The sequence below is a fragment of the Pan troglodytes genome, chromosome 8 (assembly GCF_028858775.2).
Source record: "Pan troglodytes isolate AG18354 chromosome 8, NHGRI_mPanTro3-v2.0_pri, whole genome shotgun sequence".
Classification (NCBI taxonomy): domain Eukaryota; kingdom Metazoa; phylum Chordata; class Mammalia; order Primates; family Hominidae; genus Pan; species Pan troglodytes.
Window position 1 is genome coordinate 111,154,333 of NC_072406.2, and position 16,135 is coordinate 111,170,467.

The following is a 16,135-nucleotide window of genomic DNA, read 5'->3' on the forward strand; positions in this document are numbered from 1 at the left end:
AGCCAGGTGTGGTGGCGGGTGCCTGTAGTCCCAGCTACTCCGGAGGCCAAGGCAGGAGAATGGCATGAACCTGGGAGGCAGAGCTTGTAGTGAGCAGAGATCGCGCCACTTCACTCCAGCCTGAGTGACATGGCGAGACTCCATCTCAAAAAAAAAAAAAAAAAAAAAATTGCATAGTCAAGTATTCAGCACATTGATCTGAAATGTCACAACCTTTTTTATGTACTAATTCCCAAAGGAAGTTCCAAGATGGCTGACTAGAAGTAGCTAGTGCACACTGCTCTCACAGAGAACAGAGTGGTGAGTAAACAGGCTCTTCAAGTGGATCATCCAGGAGGCAACATTGAGATTCATAAAGGATGCAACAGCAACCCACAAGGAGCAGAGAGGAGCGAGGCAGAACAGCTGCCCACCCAGGATTGTCAGCAGAACCAGGGGAGGCTCCCTACCTCTAGGGAAGGGTGAATGAGTGAGACCCCCTGGGGACCCATACTTCTGCCATGGATCTTTGCAATCCTGGGTATGGGCAATCCTCCCAACCCCCAGTCCCTCTGGGACTCCAAACTAACACAGAGAGCTGCCTGGAGTCTGAACAGAACTACCCACTCAAACCCAGGTTGAGCCCCACAGGCCTTGGACTCCTGAACACCCCAGCACCAGCTTCCCTAGCCTCACCAACAACAGAGGCCAGGCACTCTCATGTGCCCTTAGGGTAGGGGCCGCATCCATAGTGCTGAGGAGTGCACGGATTGCAGGCCTCACCTCTGCTGCACCTCACCAGGAACAGCCAACTGGCCTGGGCCCCCAGTGTAGTCATCCCACCCACACCTAAGCACTCTGGCCCTGCATTTCTCTGGGATGGAGCTCACAGAGATAACCGACAGGCCCGTTGTGATTGCCTCTATAGTCCCTGCTACCCTGAGGCTGGGAAGGGAGCTAAGAGCCTGAGAACAGTCACAGGCCTCCAACATGCTGCAGCTACCATATTAAAAGACAGCTGGACAGTTTTCCATATGGTTCACTGCTCCTCACACATATTACATACACACATATTTGTACACACAGACCTTCACATGTATAGTTTTTAATTTTAGGTATAAAAACCCAAGTCATAGCCACCACACTCCCACCTGATCACTTCAGTTCAGTGTTTCTCTGGGGTGGAAGTCCCTAGAGACAACTGGCAGGCCCTCTCCTATTGCTTCTGCCCTGGTCCCTGCCCTTCCTCCCAACAGGCCAGGGAGGAAACCAAGAGCCTGACTACTTTCTTGCACCGACAGCACACCACCACAGCTGTCCTGTGGAGAAGAGGCCAGACTGTGTTCCATGTAAACTCCTGACCCCTGCCCCACCCTTGGCCAGACAAGGTGTCCCTGGCTTGGGCCCACAGCACAGCTGCCCACCCACAGCTGATTATCCCAACTGGCAGAAGCAGCTCTGCATTTCTCTGGGGTGGAGTTCCCAGAGGCATTTATCTGGGGTGGAGTTCCCAGACAGTCCCTCTGCCACGCCAACCACTACGGTCCCCACTCCTGCTGCCCCCAAGATGAGGGGGAACAAAAAGCCTGAGTTCACCACAGGGGTGCAGTGCAAAGCTTGGGAGTGCTAAGCCAAGATCTTTGACCAGCACTGGAGCGGGAGAGCAGTGCACACTCTCAGAGCACAAAAAGGGGTGAGTCTGGCTGGCTTGTGGACTGCCGTGGGAGCAGTGCATGCCTCCCTCGGAAGGGCCCACCGAGAAAGGTGTGGCTTATCTCTGCCATTGCCTCTGCCAGAGAGAGCCCCGTGGCCCCTCACCTAACATTCAACAAAAGAAATGAAGGTGCAGTCCCAGTGATCAGAGGGGACTCTCCAGAGGCCTAGGAGTGGACCTGCTGAGGGGGTCACCTCTCTCCACACTGCAACACAGAGCAGGGCTGCAAATGTCAGAAACTATAAAGGAGCCACAAGACTAAGTCTATTGGCCTTAAGCGCCATCTACTGGATCACAGTCCAAACAACAACACCAAAAATATTTTGCTAATATACATCCCTGTGAAACTAAGGACAAGAATTCGGCCACAAACAGACCCCACACAGGGACTTGACCCACTAAAAACATCCAGAAACGAAGCCAACTGACTATACTCAACTTACACCACAGTTAAAGGGACACCGACCCTCCGAGATAAGAAAAAATCAGCGTAAGATCTCTGGCAATTCAAAAAGCCAGTGTCCCCTTCCCTCCAAATAAGTTCACTAGCTCCCCAACAATGGTTCTTAAACAGTTGGAGGCCGGGCATGGTGGCTCATGCCTGTAATCCCAGCACTTTGGGAGGCCAAGGTGGGTGGATCATGAGGTCAGGAGATCGAGACCATCCTGGCTAACACGGTGAAACCCCGTCTCTACTAAATATACAAAAAATTAGCTGGGCGTGGTGGTGGGTACCTGTAGTTCCAGCTACTAGGGAGGCTGAGGCAGGAGAATGGCATGAATCTGGGACCCAGGAGGAGGAGCTTGCAGTGAGCTGAGATTGCACCACTGCATTCCAGCCTGGGCGACAGAGTGAGACTCCATCTCATAAAAACAAACAAACAAACAAACAAAAACAGTTGGATGTGAATGAAATGACAAACATATAATTCAGAATCTGGATGGCAAGGAAGCTCATCAAGATTCAGGAGAAAGTTGAAACCCAATCCAAGGAATGCAGTAAAATGATCCAAGAGCTGAAAGATACAATAGTAATTTTAACAAAGAACCAAACTGAACTTCTAGAGCTGAAAAATTCACTACAGGAATTTTGTAATACAATCAGAAGCATTAATAGTAGAATAGACCGAACTGAGGAAAGAATCACAGCTCAAAGACTGGCTCTTCAAATCAACCCAATCAGATAAAAATAAAGAAGAAAGAATTTTTAAAAATAAAAAAAACTCCAAGAAATATGAGATTCTGTAAAGAGACCAAATCTATGATTCACTGGCATTCCTGAGAGAGGAGAGAGATAAACAACTTGGAAAATATATTTGAGAATACAGTCCACGAAAATTTCCCTAATCTTCCTGGAGAGGTTGGTATGCAAATCCAAGAAATACAAAGGACCCTGGCTAGATACTATACAATATGACTATCCCCAAGGCACATAGTCATCAGATTCACTACAAAATAAAAAATCTTAAAGGCAGCTAGAGAGAAGAGTCAAGTCACTTACAGAGGAAACCCCATCAGGCTAACAGGGTTAGCCTGTTAAGGTTTCTTCTCAGCAGAAACCTTAAAAGCCAGAAGAAATCAGGGGACCTCTGTTTAGTGTTCCTGAAGAAAAGAAATTCCAAGTAAGACTTCATATCCTGCCAAACTAAGCTTGAAATGTGAAATAGAAATAAAATCCTTCTCAGACAAGGAAACACTGAGAGAAGTCATTTCAATTAGACCAGCCTTACAAGAGGTCCTTAAGGGCATGCTAAACATGGAATCAAAATAACAACACCTGCTACCACATAAACACACTTAAGCACATATGCCACAGGCACTATAAAGCAATCACACAATCAAGCTGACAAAACAACCAGCTAACGACATAATGGCAGAATCAAAATCTCACATTTCAAAAGTAACCCTGAATGTAAATGAACTGAACACCCCACTTAAAAGGCATAGAGTGGCAAGCTGAATAAGAAGACAAGACCCAACCATCTGCTGTCTTCAAAAGATCCATCTCACATGTAACAACACCCACAGGCTCAAAGTAAAAAGATGGAGAAACATTTACCATGCAAACAGAAAACAAAAAAAAAAATAGCAGGAATTGTTATTCTTATATCGGATACAATAAGTTTTAAACCAGTATAAAATAACAAGGGCATTACATAATGATAAAGAGTACAAGCACACAAGAAGACTTAACTATCCTAAAATATATACACACCTACATTGGGGCACTCAGATTCATAAAACAAGTTCTTCTTGGCCTACAAAAAGCTTAAGACAACCACACAACAATAGTGGGAGACTTCAACACCTCACTGATAGCATTAGACAGATCAAGGCAGAAAACTTACAAAGAAACTATGGACTCAAACGCAACACTTAACCAATTAGACCTAATAGACATCTACAGAACACTCCACCCAACAATGACAGAATATACATTCTTCCCACATGCACACAGAACATATTCTAAGATGAACCACATGCACAGTCATAAACCAAACTTCAATAAAATCAAAAAAATTGAAATAATATCAACCATATTCTTGGACCACAGTGCAATAAAAATAAAAACCAAAGATATCTCAAAACTACACAAATACATGGAAATTTAACAATTTGCTCCAGAATAATTCCTGTGTAAGCACTGAAATTAAGGCAGAGATTAAAAAATTCATTGAAATTAATGAAATTAGGAAGAAAACATGCCAACATCTCTGGAATGCAGCTAAAACAGTATAAGAGGAAATGCCTTTGAGAAGTTAGAAAGATCTCAAATTAACAATCGAACACTTCACCTAAAGGAACTAGAAGAAAAAAGAACAAACCAACCCTAAAGCTAGCAGTTCCTCTCTAACAATAATTACAGAAGAACCAAATGAAATTGAGATGCAAAAATCCATATGAAAAAATCAATGAAGACAAGAATTCATTCTCCAAAAAAATAAACAAGATTAACATATGGCTAGCTAGATTAGCAATGAAAAAAAGAGAAGATCCAAGTAAGTACAATAAGAAAAGACAGCAATGACTTTACAACTGATCCCATAGAAATACAAAATATCCTCAGAGAATACTATGAACAACTCTATACACACAAATTAGAAAATCTAGAGGACACGAATAAATTTCTGGAATCACACAATCTGTCAAGATTGACTCAGGAAGAGACTGAAACCCTGAATGGACCAATATCAAACTCTGAAATTAAATCAGTAATTTAAAAACCTACCAACCAAAAATAGCCCTGGAACAGATGGATTCACAGATGAATTCTATCAGATGTACAAAGAAGAACTGGTAGCAATCCTACTGAAACTATTCCAAAAAATTGAAGAGGAGAGGCTCCTCCCTAACTTATTTTAGGAAGCCAACATCAGCCTAATACCAAAGCCTGGCAGGAACACAGTGAAAAAATAAAAGTTTAGGCCAATATCCCTGATGACACAAAAATCCTCAATGACATACTAACAAACTGAATCCAGCAGCACATTAAAAAGTCAATATACCAGAATCAAGTAAGCTTTAATTCCTTGGATGCAAGGCTGGTTCAACATATGCAAATCAATAAATGTGATTCACCACATTAACAGAATTAAAAGCAAAAATCATATGATTACTTCAATAAATACAGAAAAAGCTTTTGATTAAATCCAACATGCCTTTATGATAAAAACCCTCAACAAACTAAGCACTGAAGGAACATACCTCAAAATAGTAAGAGCTATATAACAAACCCTCAGCCAACATCATACTGAAAAGGCAAAAACTGGAAGCATTCCCCTTGGTAACTGGAATAAGACAACAATGCCCACTCTCACTACTGTTATTCAACATAGTACTGGAAGTGCTAGCCAGTGCAATCAGGCAAGAAAAAAAGAAATAAAACACAAATAGGAAAAGAAGACATCAAACTCTCTCTCTCTCTTTGCTGCCGATATGATTCTATACCTAGAAAACCCTAAAGACTCCCCAAAAGGCTACTATAAATGATCAATGATTTTAATAAGGTTTCAGGATACAAAATCAATATACACAAATCAGTAGCATTTCCAAACACCAATAATGTCCATGCTGAGGGTGAAATTGAGAACACAATCCCATTTACAACAGCCACAAAGAAAATGAAATACCTAGGAATATAGCTAACTAAGGGGGTGAAAGAGCTCCACAAGGATAACTACAAAACACTGCTGAAATAAATCAAATAAATGAAAAAACATTCCATGCTCTGGATGGAAAGAATCAATATCATTAAAATGGACATACTGCCCAAAGGAATCTGCAGATTCAGTGCTATACCTATCAAACTACCAGCATCATTCTTCACAAAATTAGAAAAAGATATTCTAAAATTCATATGGAATAACAACAAAAATGAGCCCAAATAGCCAAAGCAATCCTAAGCACAAAGAACAAATGTGGAGACAGCATGCTACCCAACTTCAAATGATATTATAGGGCTACTGTAACCAAAACAGCATGGAACTGGTATAAAAAACAGACACACAGACCCATGACACAGAGTAGAAAACTCAAAAATACAGCCACATATTTACAACCATCTGATCTTTGACAAGGCTGACAAAAACAAGCAATGGGGAAAGGAACTCCTATTTGATAAATGGTGCTGGGATTAACTGGCTATCCATATGCAGAAGAATAAAACTAGACCCTTACCTTTCACCATATACAAAAATTAACCTAAGATGGATTAAAAATGTAAACGGAAAACCTCAAACTATAAAAATCCTAGAAGAAAACCTAGGAAATGCACTTTTCAATATTGGTCTAGGCAAATAATTTTTGGCTAAGTCCCCAAAAGCAATTGCAACATAAACAAAAATTGATGAGTGGGACCTAATTAAACAGAAGAGCTTCTGCACAGCAAAAGAAACTATTACTAAAGAGACAACCTACACGATAGGAGAAAATATTCACAAACTTTGCATATGCCAAGGTCTAATAGCCAGAATCTATAAGGGACTTAAATCAACAAGCAGCTCTTTTCTGGCTGGAACCATGGATGGTGTAGAAGAGAAGAAGAAGGTTCCTGCTGTGCCAGAAACCCTTAGGAAAAAGTGAAGGAATTTCACAGAGCTGAAGATCAAGCGCCTGAGAAAGAAGTTTGCCCAAAGGATGCTTCAAAAGGCAAGAAGGAAGCTTATCTACAAAAAAGCAAAGCACTATCACAAGGAATATAGGCAGATGTACAGAAATGAAATTTGAATGGCGAGGATGGCAAGAAAAGCTGGCAACTTTAATGTACCTTCAGAACCCAAACTGGCGTTTGTCATCAGGATCAGAGGTATCGATGGTGTTAGCCCAAAGGTCCGAAAGATGTTTCAGTTTCTTTGCCTTCATCAAGTCTTCAATGAAACCTTTGCGAAGCTCAACAAGGCTGCAATTAATATGCTGTGGACTATAGAACCATATATTGCATGGGGGTACCCAAATATGAAGTCAGTAAATGAACTAATCTACAAGCGTGGTTATGGCAAAATCAATAAGAAGCAAATTGCTTTGACAGATAACCCTTTGATTGCTTGATCTCTCGGTAAATATGGCATCATCTGCACGGAGGATCTGATTCATGAGATCTATACTATTGGAAAATGCTTCAAAGAAGCAAATAACTTCCTGTGGCCCTTCAAAGTATCTTCTCCACAAGGTGGAATGAAGAAAAAGACCACCCATTTTATTTTTCTAAGCTGGTCAGTTAATAAATAGTACCTGCTCTCAAATTGAAAAAAAAAAAAAAGCAAGCAAAAACAATCCCATTCAAAAAGGGGCAAAGGACATTAACAGACACTTCTCAAAAGAAGACATACAAGTGGCCAAGAAACATATGAAAACATGCTCACTGTCACTAATCATTAGAGAAATGCAAATCAAAACCACAGTGAGATACCATCTCAAAGCAGTCAGAATGGCTATTTTAAAAAAGTCAAAAAAACAAGATATATTGGTGAGGCTGTAGAGAAAAGGGAGCGCTTATACACTGTTTTTGGGAATGTAAGTTAGTTCAACCACTGTGGCAAGAAGTTTAGAGCTTTCTCAAATAACTTAAAACAGAGCTACCATTCAACCCCGCAATCCCATTACTAGGTATATACCCAAAGGAAAATAGATCATTATACAAAAAGACACATGTACTTCTATGTTCATCACTGTGCTATTCAGAATAGCAAAGTCCTGGAATCAACCTAGGTATCCATCAGTGGTGGACTAGATAAAGAAAATATGGTACATATACACCATGGCATATTATGCAGCTATAAAAAAGAATCAAATCCTGTTACTTGCAGCAACATGGATGGAGCTGGAGGCCATAATCCTAAGTGAACTAACACAGGAACAGAAGACCAAGAACCATATATTTTCACTTATAAGTGGGAGCTAAACATTGAGCACACATGGACATAAACATGGGAAAAATAAACACTGTAGACTACTAGAGGAGGGAAGAACGGAGAAGGGCTTGGCTTGAAAATCTGCCTGTTGGGTACTATGTGTACTACCTGGATGCAATATACCCGTACAAGAAATCTGCACATGTACTCCCTATATCTAAAATAAAAGTTGAAGTTAAAAGAAATTCCCATATATTTTATAGTTCTTTTCTATACTCTATGCCATTGATCTTTTCATTTATTCCAGTGTTTTAAAACATTAGCATTACAACATAATATTTTCTAAAAATAAGCAAAGAGAAAGGGAACAGAAAAAATATTTGAAGAAACAGGGGCTGAAAGTATCTCCAAAATGATAAAATATAAAAACTAAATACTGAAAAAGCTCAAGAACCCCAAGTAAGATAAACATCAAGAGATCCAAACCTAGTATCACAGTCAAATTTTGACAGACAAAGGCAAAGTAAACTTTTGAAAGCAAGAGAAAAACTCTTAATTATACACAGAAGAATAACAATATAATTAAAGGCTGGCTTCTATTTAGAAACAGTAGAGAACAGAGGGCAGTAGACTGACATATTCAAAGTACAAGGGAAAAAAAACAACTTGTCTACCAAAGTTTCTAGATCCAGCAAAAGTATACTATAAATGCAAGGGTATAATAAAGATATACCAGATAAACAATTATTAACAAATAATAATTAAAAGGATTTTCCTCAATAAAATACTGGCAAAACAAATCCAGCAGCACATCAAAAAGCTTATCCACCATGATCAAGTGGGCTTCATCCCTGGGATGCAAGGCTGGTTCAATATATGCAAATCAATAAATGTAATCCAGCATATAAACAGAACCAAAGACAAAAACCACATGATTATCTCAGTAGATGCAGAAAAAGCCTTTGACAAAATTCAACAACCCTTCATGCTAAAAACTCTCAATAAATTAGGTATTGATGGGACGTATTTCAAAATAATAAGAGCTATCTATGACAAACCCACAGCCAATATCATACTGAATGGGCAAAAACTGGAAGCATTCCCTTTGAAAACTGGCACAAGACAGGGATGCCCTCTCTCACCACTCCTATTCAACATAGTGTTGGAAGTTCTGGCCAGGGCAATTAGGCAGGAGAAGGAAATAAAGGGTATTCAATTAGGAAAAGAGGAAGTCAAATTGTCCCTGTCTGCAGACGACATGATTGTATATCTAGAAAACCCCATTGTCTCAGCCCAAAATCTCCTTAAGCTGATAAGCAACTTCAGCAAAGTCTCAGGATACAAAATCAATGTACAAAAATCACAAGCATTCTTATTCACCAACAACAGACAAACAGAGAGCCAAATCATGAGTGAACTCCCATTCACAATTGCTTCAAAGAGAATAAAATACCTAGGAATCCAACTTACAAGGGATGTGAAGGACCTCTTCAAGGAGAACTACAAACCACTGCTCAACAAAATAAAAGAGGATACAAACAAATGGAAGAACATTCCATACTCATGGGTAGGAAGAATCAATATCGTGAAAATGGCCATACTGCCCAAGGTAATTTACAGATTCAATGCCATCCCCATCAAGCTACCAATGACTTTCTTCACAGAATTGGAAAAAACTACTTTAAAGTTCATATGGAACCAAAAAAGAGCCCGCATCGCCAAGTCAATCCTAAGCCAAAAGAACAAAGCTGGAGGCATCACACTACCTGACTTCAAACTATACTACAAGGCTACAGTAACCAAAACAGCATGCTACTGGTACCAAAACAGAGATATAGATCAATGGAACAGAACAGAGCCCTCAGAAATAATGCCGCATATCTACAACTATCTGATCTTTGACAAACCTGAGAAAAACAAGCAATGGGGAAAGGATTCCCTATTTAATAAATGATGCTGGGAAAACTGGCTAGCCATATGGAGAAAGCTGAAACTGGATCCCTTCCTTACACCTTATACAAAAATCAATTCAAGATGGATTAAAGATTTAAACGTTAGACCTAAAACCATAAAAACCCTAGAAGAAAACCTAGGCATTACCATTCAGGACATAGGCATGGGCAAGGACTTCTGGTCCAAAACACGAAAAGCAATGGAAACAAAAGACAAAATTGACAAATGGGATCTAATTATACTAAAGAGCTTCTGCACAGCAAAAGAAACTACCATCAGAGTGAACAGCCAACCTACAAAATGGGAGAAAATTTTTGCAACCTACTCATGTGACAAAGGGCTAATATCCAGAATCTACAATGAACTCAAACAAATTTACAAGAAAAAAACAAACAACCCCATCAAAAAGTGGGCGAAGGACATGAACAGACACTTCTCAAAAGAAGACATTTATGCAGCCAAAAAACACATGACAAAATGCTCATCATCACTGGCCATCAGAGAAATGCAAATCAAAACCACAATGAGATACCATCTCACACCAGTTAGAATGGCAATCATTAAAAAGTCAGGAAACAACAGGTGCTGGAGAGGATGTGGAGAAATAGGAACACTTTTACACTGTTGGTGGGACTGTCAACTAGTTCAACCATTGTGGAAGTCAGTCTGGCAATTCCTCAGGGATCTAGAACTAGAAATACCATTTGACCCAGCCATCCCATTACTGGGTATATACCCAAAGGACTATAAATCATGCTGCTATAAAGACACATGCACACGTATGTTTATTGCGGCATTATTCACAATAGCAAAGACTTGGAACCAACCCAAATGTCCAACAATGATAGACTGGATTAAGAAAATGTGGCACATATACACCATGGAATACTATGCAGCCATAAAAAATGATGAGTTCATGTCCTTTGTAGGGACATGGATGAAATTGGAAATCATCATTCTCAGTAAACTATCGCAAGAACAAAAAACCAAACACCGCATATTCTCACTCATAGGTGGGAATTGAACAATGAGATCACATGGACACAGGAAGGGGAATATCACGCTCTGGGGACTGTGGTGGGGTGGGGGGAGGGGGGAGGGATAGCATTGGGAGATATACCTAATGCTAGATGACGAGTTAGTGGGTGCAGCGCACCAGCATGGCACATGTATACATATGTAACTAACCTGCACAATGTGCACATGTACCCTAAAACTTAAAGTATAATAATAATAATAATAATAATAATAATAAATAATAATTAAAAGGATTTTATCAAATAAAAAACATTTGCTCTTCAAAAAACAACATTAAGAAAAGTTTAAAAACAAGCTACAGACCAGGAGAAAATAATTTTTGCAAATTGCTTATCTAATAAGGGACTTCTACCCAGAATATATAATGAACTCTGACAACTTAAAAATAAAAATGAACAGTCCAATTAAAAATGGGCAGAGGAACTGAACAGACATTTCACTATATATAAATGGCTAATAAGCACATGAAAATATAGAGAACATCACCAGTCGTTAAGGAAATGTAAGCTGGGCACAGTGGCTGAGGCCTGTAATTCCAGCACTTTGGGAGGCCAAGGCAGGAAGATTGCTTGAGGCCAGAAATTTAAGACCAGCCTGAGCAACATAGTAGAGACCTCATCTCTACAAAGAAAGTGTTTTAAATTAGTCAGGCATGGTGACATGCATCTGTAATCCCAGTTACTTGGGAGGCTGAAGTGAGAGGATCACTTGAGCCCAGGAGTTTGAGGCTGTAGTGGGGTATGACTGCACCACTGGACTCAAGCCTAGACAAAAGAGTGAGACTCTGTCTCAAAAAAAAACCCCTAAAACTTGAAAAGATAACAAGTGTTGGTAAGAATGTGGAGAAAAGGGAGCCTTTGTACACTACTGGTGGGAATATAAATTGATACAGCCATTATGGAAAACAGTATGGATATTCCTCTAAAAACTGAAGATAGAACTACCATATGATCCAACAATCCTATTTCTGGGTATATATACAAAGGATTTGAATTATGTATGTCAAAGAGATAACTGCTCTCTCATATTCACAATAACGCTGCAATAAACGTGGAATTGCTGCAATAAGTTATGGAATCAACCTAAGTGTCTATCAGCCTAAGTGTCCATCAACCAATGGACACCAAGAAAATGTGGTATATATACACAATAGAAAAAATTAGCCATTTAAAAGAAGGAAATTATGTCATTTGGGACACCATGGGTGAACCTGGAGGTCATTAGTATAAATGAAATAAGCCAGGCATGGGAAGACAAATTCCACATGAAATCTAAAACAATCGAACTCAGGGAAGCAGAGAGCAGACTGGTGGTTACCAAAGGCTGCAGAGTAGGGATAATAAGGAGATGTTAGTCAAACGGTACAATGTTTAAGTTACACAGCAGAAATAAATAATAAATATTTGAGGTTTGGATATGTTAATTAGCTTGATTCAATCGTGTGTGTGTGTGTGTGTGTATGGAAAAAATATCATACCATCATTTTGTACCCCATAAATATATACAGTTATCATTTGTTAATATCCAATAAGAAAACACAAAGTGAACAATTCAGTGAAAAAAATATATGTCACTGGTGAAACCCCGTCTCTACTAAAAAGACAGAAAAATACAAAAAAATTAGCCGGGCATGGTGGCATGCACCTGTAGTGCCAGCTACTTGGGAGGCTGAGGCAGGAGAATGGCATGAACCCAGGAGGCAGTGATTGCAGTGAGCCGAGATCGTGCCACTGCACTCCAGCCTGGGCGACAGAGTGCAATATTTGCTTTACTGCAATGGTCTGGAACAGAACCTGCAATATTTCCAAAATATCCCTGTAAAATATTCTCCATTTTTCCCATGCAGCATTGATTTAGCACATAAACAAAAAAAATGAAAGACCTATAAATAATAACTTACCCAATACTCTATTCATGGCATTCATCAGTCTGTGCCAAATGGTACAGAAATCCCCAGTACACAGAGTTCAGGGCAGGCAAAGAAGCTAGTAATTGAGATAGGAAATCCAGGAGAAGAAAAAGCCATAGAAGAGGGAGTTACCAGAACTAAGCATAAATTGTAGGCATACGGTTGTAAGACTAAGTATAAAATCTAAGTATAAACTAACTTCCAAACTGTGAGACTCCAAAAAGTCTGGTAAAGCAACAGTTGGAAAGCTGAAAAGTCTGAACAGAGGTTTCAGCTGCTACCTAATTCAGGGAGAGTGTGTTTTAAGTTTGAATCCTGTCAAGTTAAAGAGTTTTGATAAACATCTTTGACTCTCCAGTGTGTCTGCAGAAAGTAGTAATGCCATAGGAGTAAAGACTATGTCTCAGGACTATAGATTCACACTAAGAATAAAAGAAAAATGAAAAGAGACCTGCTCTAGAAAAGTGTAAAATAAAGCCTACACTAGTTTAAGGTGATCAGTCAATAACTATGCTGTCTGCTTGAAATTAAAAAAAAAAAAAAATCACTCTTCAGGGAACAAGAACAAAATCCAGATTCTCCAGGGTATATCAAATATAATTTCCAGTTACAATAAAAATTACTCTACAGGGTAATAAAAATGTGACCCATAATTAAAAGAAAAAGCAGTCAATAGAAAGAAACCCCAAACTGACACAGACGTTACAAATACAGACAAGAACTTTAAAGATGATATTATAAACATAATCAAGGACTATAGGGAAGAATGATCATGATGAATGAAAAGATGGAAAATCTAAGTAAAAAAGATTATAAAAAATAACCAAGTGGAAACTCTAGAAATGAAAAGTACAACATGTGAAATAAAAAAGTAAATAGATGAGATTAACAGAAGACTGAAGCCATCCCCAAGAAAAGGTCACCAATTTGAAAACAGAACAATAGAACAACCTTAAAGACCACAGAGAAAAAAAGACAGGACAAAATGAATAGAGTTTCAGGGTTTGTAGAACAATATCAAATAGTTGGCCATATGTGTAATTAGAATCTCAAAAAGAGAAAAGTATGAAATTGTGGGGGGAAATTATGAAAAAAAAATGGATGAAAACTTCCCAAATTTGATTTAAAAACATTGACTTTTAGATCCAAGAAGCTCAATAAACCAAATTAGGAAAAACATAAAGAGAACCACACACAGCACATAGTAAAATAGCCAAACCAAAGGTAATAAAGAAAATCTTGACAGCAGCCAGAGCAAAATGACACATCACATATAAAGGAGGAATGATGCAAATGAAAACTGACTCCTCACTGTAAAGAAGAAAAGGCCAAGAGGAAAGTAAGACATTTAAAAAATAAAAAGCAAAAACTATCAACTTAGAATTCTATAGCTTGGTAAGATACCCTTCAAAAATGAAAGTGAAATAAAGACATCTTCATATGAACAAATGCAGAGAGGATTTATCTTGAAAAAACACACACTTCATGCCAAAGAAGTTATCTGGTGAAGAGAAATAATACCAGATGGAAATTCAAACATACAAAGAGAAATAAAGGGGACTGGAAATGATAAATATATAGATAATTTTAACAGATGGTATTTTCCATCTTTTATTAATTTCTTGAAAAAAAAAACTGCCTATATATACTTAACACTACTAAACTGTACACTTAAAATGGTTATGATCATAAATTTTATAATTTATTTTTACCACAATAAAAATTGGTAGTTTAATGAAAAAATTATAATATTATATTGTGGGGATTATAATATATGTAAATGTAAAATACATGACAACAGTACCAAAAAGGATGGGTGAGAAGTTAAATAAAATTATGCCGTTGCAAAACTTTTCCATTGTATGGAAGTAGTATAATATTAACTCTAAGTAGATTGTGATAAGTTAAAGACCCATATTGTAACCTCTAGAGCAACCACTAAAAAACAGTACAAAAAGTTATAGCTAAAAAGACATTAGAAGAATTAAAATAAAACATTTAAAGATTTGATTAGCCCAAAATAAAGCAGGAATTTAAAAAACAGAAGAAAAACAAAACAGACAGGACAAAGGAAACAACAAAACGACACCTAGAATCCCACTTCCAATCATGTTGGTACTACACCAGCCCTCCTGACATAAGCAACTATAAACTTGAACAAAATATTTGTTGAAACCATTTTCAGGGAGTAGGCAATAGATAGGACTTGATTATAACCCTTGAAAGAAAGGAAACTAATGATGTGAGCATCTAGCTTTTACTGGACACAATTTCCTGAATTAAGTACAGAGAGTTAAAGTCTTTTTTTTTTTTTCTTGAGACAGAGTCATGCTCTGTCATCAGGCTGGAGTGTAGTGATACAATCTTGGTTCACTGCAACCTCCACCTCCTGGGTTCACGCAATTCTCTTGCCTCAGCCTCCCGAATGCTGGGACTACAGGTGCACGCTGCCACGCCCAGATAATTTTTTTTTTTTTTTTGTATTTTAATAGAGATGGAGTTTCACCATGTTGCTCAGGCTGGTCTCGAACTCCTGAGCTCAGGCAATCTGCCCGCCTCAGCCTCCCAAAGTGCTAGGATTATAGGCGTGAGCCACTGTGCCTGGTCAAGAGTTGCAGTCTTAGCAGATCAAAGTGATCCCACTGACCTGAGGCAGCAGAAATTAGAGTTCAGGCTGGTGAAAGTCACTGTAATCTACGAGACAAGACATCAGAGAAAAGGTGGCTATGAAGAGAAGGGAGACCCAGGAGTTTACATGGAAAATTGCATGTGATTCCTAACTTAATTCACAGTTAGATAGTGCTAGGTTTATCAGATAGCAGATATTACAGAGGAGTTGAGAAAGGAACAGAGATATTAGAAGAAAAGCAATAGTAGAGTAAAAGCAGAGTTCCTGGCCCTATCAGAACAGAGCAATCTTGTTAATAACTTTAATAACACTGCTAGCATTCAGTTGAGACATCAAAATGCTACACTATAGAAGTAAAAGCCAAGCTCTAGTTTAGATCTCCCCTAAATCCACACTAACAAGGTCTGAAACCAAGTACTGATGAGATCCACAACAGAGACACAGTTTGCAAGTTAAGTCCTATTAAAATAGAGGGACCTGAAGAAACACCTCAAGATCACAGATCTTCCACAGATCTGTACTAACAAAGCATAAAACCAAGCCTACAATAGTTTAAGGTGACC

At 38.8% G+C, this 16,135-nt stretch overlaps 1 protein-coding gene and 1 pseudogene across 2 annotated transcripts in view; one reads left to right on the forward strand and one right to left on the reverse strand.

Moving 5' to 3' along the window:
• The window catches only part of HPSE2 (heparanase 2 (inactive)), a 778,452-nt gene that overhangs the window by 580,158 nt on the left and 182,159 nt on the right, over nucleotides 1-16,135 (reverse strand). The window lies entirely within an intron of this gene.
• On the forward strand, nucleotides 6,713-7,456 carry LOC104008286 (large ribosomal subunit protein uL30-like; annotated as a pseudogene).